Source organism: Lucilia sericata, unplaced genomic scaffold, assembly GCF_015586225.1.
Source record: "Lucilia sericata isolate MDLA Ls3-8-SP2 unplaced genomic scaffold, ASM1558622v1 Contig000214F_arrow, whole genome shotgun sequence".
Taxonomy (NCBI): Eukaryota; Metazoa; Arthropoda; class Insecta; order Diptera; family Calliphoridae; genus Lucilia; species Lucilia sericata.
The window spans coordinates 157,501-169,949 of NW_023994242.1; the positions used below are offsets into that span (position 1 = coordinate 157,501).

A 12,449-nucleotide genomic window follows, 5' to 3' on the forward strand; every position below is an offset into this window, starting at 1 on the left:
CGTATTCACTCTCTTGAGCCTTAGTCGAAAATCGTTAAATTTCATAAAGGTGTACTTTCTGTACTTGGACCTATTGCAGAAGTTGTTAAGATGAAGAAGTATCACTAGAACAGCTTTTATGTGATTGCCACGCTCTACAAGAGCGCAGACTGATGTATGTATCTTGGTACAAGTTTCTTTCATGACCTGGCCATTCTCACATTGCCCCAAATAAAGGGGCAATCATTTTCGCGTTATTACAATGACGCAAATAGCCTCCGAGTTTTTGGCTTAATAGCGAGCCTTTCTTTTAACATAACCTTAATTTTTCTTTAACATTTCTATATATCTTACGGCTGTGAAATCCCTAGAGTCGGGAATGGGATTGTCAAAAAATTGCCCTAAAAACCCTACATACACTAAATGAACTTCCCAAGCCTGCATCATTAAATTTGTGGGGCTAAAGACCAGGAATATAAAATGCAAAGCAAAGTTGATATGAGTATTGTATGATTTAAACAGATTTAAACAAATAAAAATTACTAAAACGCGAGTATAGTATAAGAGAAACGAAACATATGTTCTCGGCTTGTTTTTATTTTTACTACATCGAACTTGTCAAATTCGTTTAATAGGGAATGAGTAGCAGTGATGTCAACTAGTTATAAACAAAATGTGCTGTAAAGCGATAAAAAGCACCAAACTACCAAACCGGAGGTGGTGGGTTCGATTTCCACCTGAGGCACTGATTAAGGAGCGTACAACAAGCGCAGTAGAGGCCTTGCTGTAAATCTTCGGATTTTGAAGTATAAACATCCTCCTTTCAAACTAACTAACTAACTAACTACTAACTAACTAACTAACTACTAACTAACTAACTAACTAACTAACTAACTAACTAACTACTAACTAACTACTAACTAACTAACTAACTAACTAACTAACTAACTAACTAACTACTAACTAACTAACTAACTAACTAACTAACTAACTAACTAACTAACTAACTAACTAACTACTAACTAACTAACTAACTAACTAACTAACTAACTAACTAACTAACTAACTAACTAACTAACTACTAACTAACTACTAACTAACTAACTAACTAACTAACTAACTAACTAACTAACTAACTAACTAACTAACTAACTAACTAACTAACTAACTAACTAACTAACTAACTAACTAACTAACTAACTAACTAACTAACTAACTAACTAACTAACTAACTAACTAACTAACTAACTAACTAACTAACTAACTAACTAACTAACTAACTAACTAACTAACTAACTAACTAACTAACTAACTAACTAACTAACTAACTAACTAACTAACTAACTAACTAACTAACTAACTAACTAACTAACTACTAACTAACTAACTAACTAACTAACTAACTAACTAACTAACTACTAACTAACTACTAACTAACTAACTAACTAACTAACTAACTAACTAACTAACTAACTAACTAACTAACTAACTAACTAACTAACTAACTAACTAACTAACTAACTAACTAACTAACTACTAACTAACTAACTAACTAACTACTAACTAACTAACTAACTAACTAACTAACTAACTAACTAACTAACTAACTAACTAACTAACTAACTAACTAACTAACTAACTAACTAACTAACTAACTAACTAACTAACTAACTAACTAACTAACTAACTAACTAACTAACTAACTAACTAACTAACTAACTACTAACTAACTAACTAACTAACTAACTAACTAACTAACTAACTAACTAACTAACTAACTAACTAACTAACTAACTAACTAACTAACTAACTAACTAACTAACTAACTAACTAACTAACTAACTAACTAACTAACTAACTAACTAACTAACTAACTAACTAACTAACTAACTAACTAACTAACACTAACTAACTAACTAACTAACTAACTAACTACTAACTAACTAACTAACTAACTAACTAACTAACTACTAACTAACTAACTAACTAACTAACTAACTAACTAACTAACTAACTAACTAACTAACTAACTAACTAACTACTAACTAACTAACTAACTAACTAACTAACTAACTAACTAACTAACTAACTACTAACTAACTAACTAACTAACTAACTAACTAACTAACTAACTAACTAACTAACTAACTAACTAACTAACTAACTAACTAACTAACTAACTAACTAACTAACTAACTAACTAACTAACTAACTAACTAACTAACTAACTAACTAACTAACTAACTAACTAACTAACTAACTAACTAACTAACTAACTAACTAACTAACTAACTAACTAACTAACTAACTAACTACTAACTAACTAACTAACTAACTAACTAACTAACTAACTAACTAACTAACTAACTAACTAACTAACTTACTAACTAACTAACTAACTAACTAACTAACTAACTAAGTAACTAACTAACTAACTAACTAACTATTTAGAGCGATTTTTCAAAAAAAAAAAAAAAACGCTAACTTACAAAAATGCGTCGTTTGAATTGTGAAAAAGTGCCAAATTGACAACGCTGACGAGCAGAAACACTGTGTCATTAGAGTGTATTTAGGGGAGTACTAAAAATATTAAAAGAAAGAGATTTGTTTACGTATTAAATAGCTCTCTTGCAGTTGTTATTGTTGGGTTTCTTAGTAAAACTAGTGATGTAGTAGTGGTGGTTTTGTGAATTTTTTGTTTTGCTCAAAAAATTCTCCTCTTTGCTGAAAATAATGAAATGAAAACTGCAGCAGTTGCTGCGTGTATGTTCAAATAAACGGAGTGGTGTGGCAACAACCGACGGCAGTTGTTGTTGATGTGAAAAAAATATATTAGAAAAAAAAAAAGAAAGAATTAAAAACCAAGCAAAAAAGGATAAAAAAGTTATTAAAAAAAATAAATTTTATATCTAATGGAAAAGTTTAATAAATTACAAACATTTATAAGAAAATATTAAATGTTTTGAAAGAAATTTAATGCAATAAATGAAAATAAGAAAAAAATTTGAAATTTTCTATATAAAAGTTGCCAGAGTTTAAGGGGGAAAAAAATGTGCAAAAAATCAATGTGACTAAATAAAAGTAGAAAAAAGAGAAAAAAATCCTTGTCTGTTTTTAACCACATGCAAAAAAAGTGAGTGTTGAAAAATTTGCTTATAGAAATTTCAATTGAATTTGTTAAGAAATTGAAAATAAAATGAAATTAAAAGAAATTAATTGTAAATTATAATATTCTGTTTTTAGAAATTTAATATCAAAATTGTACATAAATTTCATTTTTATGCCAATTTTTTTTATAACAAAAAAATTTTGCCTGCCTGACTGTCGGTCAGTTTTGGTTCTTTTTTTGTTTTGTTCTCTTCTTTATTTTACGTTTCCTCCTGCACTAATCCAATTGGATTTGAGTGCATGTGCGAATTAATATGTCTGTGAGTGAGTATGTGAGTGTGTATGCAATCATGTATGAATTAAAATTGTGTTTTTTTTTTTTGCTTACAAACGTGTGTTTTGTTGTTGTTATTGCTGTTATTATTGTTATTGTTTGCTGCTATAGCCGCGCTGCTGTTATAATCATTCTCTGTGCAAAAAGTCAAAACCTAATAGACATCTTTAAATACAACTACAGTGGAACTCGGCTAAAACTAAACTTTAATATTTCGTGACACTATACATATATACAAAAAGTGCTAACTCAGCTTATTTAATTAGTGATTTTTTCCTTTTTTTAATGATTTTTTATAAAGTTTTAAATTGAAAATGATGTTAATCCTATTTTTTCCCTTTGAAAACCCACCACTATCCTCCACCCTGTTTTCAGCAGCTGTTATTTGTTTTAAAACCAATTTTTTAGTTCCTGGGACGTAAAATACACGTTTTCTTCCCTTATTTACGAGAATAAATTAAAATCTATCGCTCATTTACTATAAGACTGGCATAACTCAATAAATATCATTTAGTAAAAATCGGTTTTACTATTTTCTTAAAAAAAAAACTTTAAATATTTGTTATTAGATACCAGATTTAGTCCGTAGATCTATAATATTCTTAAAGGTGGATTTGTCGTACAAGTGTCATAGTGTCTCATTGTCCTATGAAAACATATAGTCTATTTATTAATTTAGCGCAGCCGGTATTCAAAATACCCTAGAATTTAAAACCCCTACGACCGCCCGAGGGCCGTCTATCTAGGACCCTTCTTAAATTAGTCCTAAATGCAGCATATACCAAAGTTTGAAGCAATTTTATTCGGGCTAGGTTAGGTCAGGTTATCAAGGTAGCCAGTGCAGCTTTATTTGGGTCCAAGTTGATCCCTTTGTAAAAATACCTGTAAGAAGAAAAGAAGATGGGGAAAATAGAAAAAGGCAGAGAGAAGAAGTGAAAAAACCGTTGAGGAGAAACACCAGGCCTAATTGTCATTGAGTAAAAAATCGTGACTGCAAAGATTACGTCCTGATTAGTGGGAATACCGAAGTTCACACCAATTCCGATAAATTTATAAACGCGAAAAGACGTTCCAATTGGGGTTTCTGCCAAGGCAGGACAATTAAACCAGAGGTTAAAACTCCTGTTGACGGCCGAGGGACATCTGACCAAGACTATTTTTAAAGAGAAATAAAAACGCAACATAAGCCAATGTTAGGAGCAGTCTCATCCAGAAAAAAATAGTGTTTCATACTGATACATTTCAGCATTAAAAGTGCCACATTGTGACATTTCTAAAAGGGTCACAGCTAATAGATTTTATGTCGTGCCAACATATTGTTTAGTACTCAGTTCCAAAACCCTAAATATTGGTTTGTGACAGTTTAATAGTAAATGAGCGATATGTTTTTAAATGCATTTTACATGTTTTTTTTACTTAATGGCGAGTGACAATGCAATGAAAAAAAGTTCTAAAAATAAAATGACACATTTATAATTTGAATGATTTTTTACCGATAAATGGGTGAAATTCAAGATAAAAGTTTTAAAAGGGAAAATATTCTATTTTTAATAGGTTAGTTTGTTTTGGAAAAATTAATAATAACATAGTGTTTTAAGAGAACTTTCATCAAAACTTTTAAATTTGTGGGATATTAGTCCGTAACGATGAACTAGTGTACAAATTCATGAGATCACTACTTAAAAATATAAATATAATTTACTCAAAAATGGCTTACTGGTACATTTATCTATATCTAGTATATTTATCTTAGATCTAGGACCTGACCTTTTCACGTCGAGAAATGTTCTTTACTGTTTCCCGGGGAACTATCCTTGATCCTTGGCTGATATGTCTATGAGCTCACAGATTTCGATATAACCTTTGTAATCATTTATAAAAATCTCTCTATATATTCCGAACATCTTTGTAAGTTATTATGGTGTTCCATTGGACCTTCGCAATTGTAATTTTATAAGGACTTCAATATTCTCACAAAATATGAGGAGACCAAACTCATCACCAGTAGGAACTACACTGTTAAACTATTGGATCACTCAAATCTCCATAGGCTTCTGGATCTGGCTAGATGAAGTGCTGGTTATCACGTTTTGTTGGACTCATGTCATAGCCTTTTATCTAGTATCGATAAAGGTATTTTTAGACTACAATACTGAGTATTAATACTTGTCAAAAATGTTTGTATCATAATACAATTTACTAGTCTAAATATAATTTGTAATTTGATTTTCAAAAATATTACTGATTTTTTTGGCATACGGTCGGTATTCATAAATTTTTTAAAACAATTCAAAAACTTTTTATTTTCAAACGTATTCGGTATGTATTTTATAAATACAATAAAAAACAAACAAAAAGTGTAAAATACATTAAAAATAAGAACGAAAAGTGCATAAATAATTGAAAATTGGATAAAAAATATTACAAATATTATAGTGTAAACATAAAATGTATTTTTCGGATTGATGTTTTGAAAATGCGAATTATTTTCATAATATTTTTAATTTGAAGTGTGTTAATACTCAGTATTGTAGTCTGAAAATACCTTAAATGGTTGTGGACGAGCGTACCTATTGGAGATGAAGAATGTCTGAGTACTTTACGTGAACACCTGGGTAGACTTGAGAACGCACCTCCGAGTGACTTCAGTGAAGACAGCTTAGGGAAACGAAACCCCAACAAACGCACGTGAGAAAATCCATAATCTCGGTGTTACACCGAAATGGATTATCAGGTGTATATGTTGACATGAGCGACGCCGTAGCGTCCACATCTTCTAGTGATCCACTTTTGCAGATTTCTTGTCTCTTAGTCACCAGACCTGGGCGATTTCCATTAATATTGCATTAACATTAAATTAAAAAAAAAATTAATTTAATCTAAAAAATATTGCATTAACATTAAATTTGTAAAATTTAATGCATTAAATTTCCATTAACATTAAATATTTTTGAATTTAATGCATTAATTTTACATTAACATTAAATATTTTTGAAATTAATGCATTAATTTTGCATTAATATTAAATATATGTGAATTTAATGCATTAATTTAACATTAACATTAAATAAGCAATAAAATTAATGCATTAATTTCCATTAACATTAATATATATCAAAATTGATAAACACAAATAAAAATATAGTACAAAAGACCTCGATCAAACTAAATACAACTAAAATTAAATAGGTTAAAGTCCTTTCTAATAACTCCTATATTCCATTCAAACTTGTGTATCTTAAATATGATATTTATATAAGATTCCACAGACAAAAACTATAAAAGGAATATCTGGGAAGTGATACTATTCTTCTAATATGTATTATCGAGTATAGGGCTTATTAGGAAGGACTTTAACAAAATAAACTAAAAAAGGAATATCTGGGAAGTGATACTATTCTTCTAATATGTATTATCGAGTATAGGACTTATTAGAAAGGACTTTAAAACATTCAATTTTACTTGAATTTAGTTAGACCGAGGTCTTTAGCGATGTATTTTTATTTTTATAAATTATTTTATACATTAATGTTAATGGAAAATTAATGCATTAATTTTATTATTTATTATTTAATGCTAATGGAAAATTAATGCATTAAATTCAAAAATATTTAATGTTAATGTAAAATTAAAGCATTAATTTCACAAATATTTAATGTTAATGTAAAATTAATGCATTAAATTTAAAAATATTTAATGTTAATGAAAATTTAATGCATTAAATGTACCCATGTTAATGTTAATGCAATAAACTTGCATTAACATTAATTTTTTTTAATGTAGAAAAATTTGTTAATGCATTAACACATTTAATGCATTTATCCCAGGTCTGTTAGTCACACAACCATATCACAAGGATTTGTTGCCTCGGCAACAGCACCTACATACATATATGGTAGTACGAAATACGCAGCCAATAGATCAGGATCCCTTTGTATGTCGAGATAATGTGACAAAGGATGTAGGAATTTCCAAAGTGAACTGATTGGAGAGCCTCAACCATTAATCGGGTAGGATGTAACAATATGCATCCTGTTGAGATGGCAACAGCACCGAGAACTTTCCATTAGTAAAAGGTATACTAAATCAGTACTAGTCTCCCAGTACAGCATGGGAGTCTTTCCCGAGCTATCACCAACTTCCATCAAATCATATAGAACGATCTATGAAGTCTTTCCCGATCTCTCACCAACTTCCCTCAGTTTCATTCTCAGATCATAAAGAACGATCATAGGAATGACAGGCAACTACCGAATATCAACCTGAAAGTTTCCTAACCTATACTGGCTCATACTACGCGAAGACAAAGAGATATTCAACGGGTTCAGGAATCCAGCATAAGTTGTTTTATCATATCACCCAGTGACATCTGCTGAGATGGCAACAGCACCGGAGGGAGAATATACGGTATTTGGATATATATATCAGTACTTAAATCAACATTCTCTCCCCGCGATTTTGGGTATTAAACAGTCACTACATGGATCCCGATGGAACTTCAATCAATTGACCAACCAGGACAAAGTCCAGGCCACCCGTAGTACTAGATTATCTAGCGCTCTGGTTTGACCCCATGTCAAATCAATCCAAGGAAAGCCATAGGATACATTTGATCATCACCAGTTTATATTCCCGGAAGTCTAGAGGTACCAATACCTCTATACCAAGATGGGATATATCATCAAGGAAACATGACCCGGAGGGGCTATTGGAGAGCAAATCGGTCGGTTACAAAATGTTGTCTAGGATAATTCAAAACTAGCTATAAACTGCCGCAGTTTTGATATTAAAAATTCGGGTAGCGCTAAATATCTATATGCGATGGATATTTATGTATGGCAGGTCATTGAACTAAATATTGTAATAAAAACGTATTTTTTTTAATTCGAAATTGTCGAATTTCGTGACAAAAACACATTTTTTACCGGATGTTTTGGTTAACTTTGAAGCACACCAATCTTATCTGTTCCAACGGGTGATCTAAGATGATGTATTGAAGGCATTCAGGAAGAACTAAAATGCAGTTCAAATGTCTTAAAAGAAGTTATTTATGCATCGAATGGCAATGAAAAATGTATCCATTAGGATAACCCAAAGGCATCCTGTGTGAAACAACGCCAATTATCCAAAACCGAATATCTATGGCGCGACGGTAGAAATCTATTTTAAATCCGAGCCAACGTTTACAGGGGACCAGCACGGAATTAAAAAGAAGGTCGTAGAAACGATGGCCGACATGTATAAACTATACTTTAGTGAATCGTTCTCACTTTGGCATAGGCAGGCATGTACTGGAACTCCACCCATATATTGTAAATGTGTCAGATGAATGTTATAGTCCTCGTACTATCGATAAAGTTCTCTTCATTGTCCGGTTATATTTATACAGGGTTTACTCAGCTCATATCTGGCCGAACGCAGTAGGATTATATAGGTAAGGAAACGATGTCTTTAGCTCTATGTGCTGTTGCCGAAACGACAGTTTCTACACTTAAACAAAGTGCTTGCACATGGGCCATTGCCACTCGTACAATAATTGCCACTTGGCGAGACATCTCGAGCTTGTATCAAAGTTATTCTATTGGTACTAGGGTGATCGATTATTCGACATTTTCCAAAAAGCGGTTTTCGAATAGTTCGAATAGTTGACATTTAAAAAAAACCGGTTGATATTTTTCAAATTCAGAAAAAACCGGTTAACCGGTTTTTCATTATAATTAAAAAAAAATATATTTTAATTTGAAAAACTTAATGTCTATGTTTAAATTTGATTAATAAAACATGGCCCGAAATGATTTTTAACAGTTTAAAAGATTATAACTTTAGATCTAGTCGTCTGATTTACATTATTTCTTTAATATAAAAAAAATTAGGAAAAAAGTGGGACACTTCTGTTAAACATAAGGTACTATGTAATCCTGGCTTATTTTAAAAGCCCTGTTTAGAAAATTTGCATAGGCATTCCAACTCTTCCATAAAATTTCAGCCGTAAATTAATTATTGTAATTGGAATATAATCTTAAGATTGCTAAATTTTATCAAACAGTTATCAATTTTACAAATACATTTTTTTAATTAATTAGGAAAATCAAAAAAGTTTAACCAAAAGAGCTGTAGAAAATGTACTCTAGTTCCTCGACTCGAATATTTTTAAAATTTAGACGGGCTGTATTATTATTTACTTAAAAATTTCATTTAAATAATCTTTGAATACAAAGCAAATAAAAGTATTCGAAACCGGGTTTTAAAAAGTGAAAAAACCGGGTTATTCGATATTCGAAAAATCAACATTAAGAAAAAACCGACACTGGTAAAGCAGAAAAAACCGGTTTTAAAACCGGTTGAAAAATCGAGTCGATCACCCTAATTGGTACATTATGTTTATATTAGAAATAATATTTTCTTAAAATTGCGTTTTTGTTATATTTCTTCTTTGTTCGAATACATATTGACGTGTCAATAACTGACATTACAGGTGACTTATGCATAAAACTGATAATATTAAAATTAAAGTGAATATTTGATAAGCAATAATTGCTATTTATACCATTGGGTCATTCCACACAGAATATATTTTCAACAAATATTTTTATTATTATTTCCTTTTGTTTTCTGATAAGAAATTAACAAAAATTCGTTAAAATTAGGAAAAGATTTTCTTTATGAATCCATTAAAATTATTCTGATTTTAATGGTTCTGAGAGACTTGCATTCCACATTTAAAAATTTTATATTTAGAATGTTCAAATTAATGTAACAATCGAGCTGATAGTTTTGTCAAACATCTAACTTAATGTCGAAGTTATTATGCTTAAGTGGATATCTAATGACTATGAACCTTATACTGCTATAGTTGTTCCTATGTGGAAAGCATGGGGAAATTTTTCCGCCATTCCATTTAGGTTAGGTTAGGTTTCACAGGTAGCCGATTTCGGCTTTACTTGGGTCCATGTTGATCCCTTTGTAAAAATACCTGTAAGAAAAAAGAGAAGGAGAGATAGGGAAGAGTAGAAGAACAGAGACAGTAGCAAAGAGAAGGAGAGGATGATAAATAAGAAAGCCAGGGCAGCTGCCGTGGACTAATAGTGTGAGTAATAGGATTCACACCCATTTTGGCAAATTAATGAACTCTAGAAGACGTTCTAATTGAATATTTGACAATTCGGATAGATCATTAAAATAGGTCGATCCAAGCGTCCGAAAACGGGCCTCCGCCAAAGCAGGACAATCGCAGAGAAGATGAGTAATAGTCTCTTCTTCATCCTCGTTTTGACAACTCCTACACTAATCGTTGAACGGGAGACCAATGCGTCTAGCATGGTTACCAAATTTACAGTGGCTAGTGATAATCGATATCAGCCTACTTAACTGCGGTCTTTGGAGACCAAGAAGATATTTACACCTGTGTGGATCCATTTGTGGCCACAGTACTCTACATATTGAGCACGTGTGTTCACGCGACCATTTGTCGTGAGCAATGCAGAGGCAGTTTTCAGTGATCTGCCTCTTTATTGCAAGTAGTGGTATACCGCAGAACTGATCTATATCCAGTCTGCTAAGCATAGTGCCAGCTCTTGCCAAGGTATCAGCAATACCATTGCCATACGAAATCCCATGTCCTTTTACCCAAATTAGGGTGATGTTCGAATGTCTCGCCATCTCATTGAGAGACGTCCGGGATTCATGGACAATTTTGAATGTGGAGAACACACCAGTTAGGGATTTAATAGCAGCTTGACTATCGGTATAAATTCTGATATTCCTGTTAGATATCCGATAGTACCTTAGCCAATTTACCGCCCTCCTTATCGCCGATATTTCAGCCTGAAGGATACTGCATTCATCATTTAGTCGGAAGGAGATTTTCGTTCCAAATTCCTCAATGAAAATGCCACCGCCAACTCCTTTCGTCGTCTTGGATCCGTCTGTATACACTCGGAAGCAATTATTTGGCGGAAGGAGAGATTCTTCAGACTCCGAAGAGATATAATAATGGAACTTTCTCACTAGAGACGGTACCGGAATACAATAATCAACAATGCACTGATTATTCGGTATAAGATCTATGATCCTAGCATGGCCTATGGAGCAATTTGCCAGTTACACTCAATTTGGCCGCAGTTGATATAGCCAATTTCCTGGCAAGGAGATCGACCGATAGCCAGTTGAGCATAGTGAACAACGCCTTCGAAGGAGTTGTTCTAAGAGCGCCTGTTATAAGAAGCACAGTAGATCTCATGACTTTTTCCAGTTGTTGTCTGAGTGAAGCCTTCTCAAGCCATTCCATTTTGACACCATAAAATTTCTTGTTATGATCTGAAAAGTTTCGTTATAATTGTTTAACACTGTTTCGACAAATGTCGCGTACGTATAGCGGCAAAAGTGCATTGCATTTAGCTAATATCGGCGTCAGCAAAATATTTTAATATTTTTTAATTGTTCTTTTCTTTTCGCATTAAACTGTGTGCACTAGGAATTTCAGCCGCTAAACAGCCCAGAGGAAAACATTTAATAAATTTTGTTTACGAAACCATAAAAAGTGCGGGTTGTAAAATCCTAAGGCAGACCCAATAACTTTTAACATTGTTTTATGATATTGTGTGCAAATAATTTATAAAAAATATATTTTCAATAATTATTATTATCACGAAATGTGTTCGCTTTTGTTTGGGTTTTTTTTTTGTAGAATTTAAGTTTGATTAAATAATTTCTGTTGACACAACAGATGTTGGCAAACGGCACCACGTCAAAACACCTTCATACAAATCAACCATACAGTTTGTTTAATTTCTTTTAATATATATATTTTTTTTTTATATTATCTCGTGAGTTATTCTTTTCTTTATCTGTTATGATGTTTATGCAATTAGAATTTTAGTTTTTGCTGTTTTTTAGTGTACTTTTTTAGGGAAGATAATGGCATTCATTCTTAACCATACATATATTTTTTAATTAGTTTAGTAGAGATATTATTTTTAATTAAGATATTTTTATAGTTGATATTGTTTCTAATAAGATTCCGTTAAAA

At 31.5% G+C, this 12,449-nt stretch overlaps 1 protein-coding gene across 2 annotated transcripts in view; it reads left to right on the forward strand.

Moving 5' to 3' along the window:
• Window positions 1-2,718: 2,718 nt before the first annotated feature.
• LOC119602203 (glycoprotein-N-acetylgalactosamine 3-beta-galactosyltransferase 1) overlaps window positions 2,719-12,449 on the forward strand; it is a 44,815-nt gene continuing 35,084 nt past the window's right edge. The window contains exon 1 of one of the 2 annotated variants that reach the window (XM_037953586.1): window positions 2,719-3,112. The gene's annotated coding sequence lies outside the window, so the exon portion shown is untranslated. The remainder of the gene's footprint in view (window positions 3,113-12,449) is intronic. The other variant, XM_037953583.1, reaches the window with a different exon arrangement.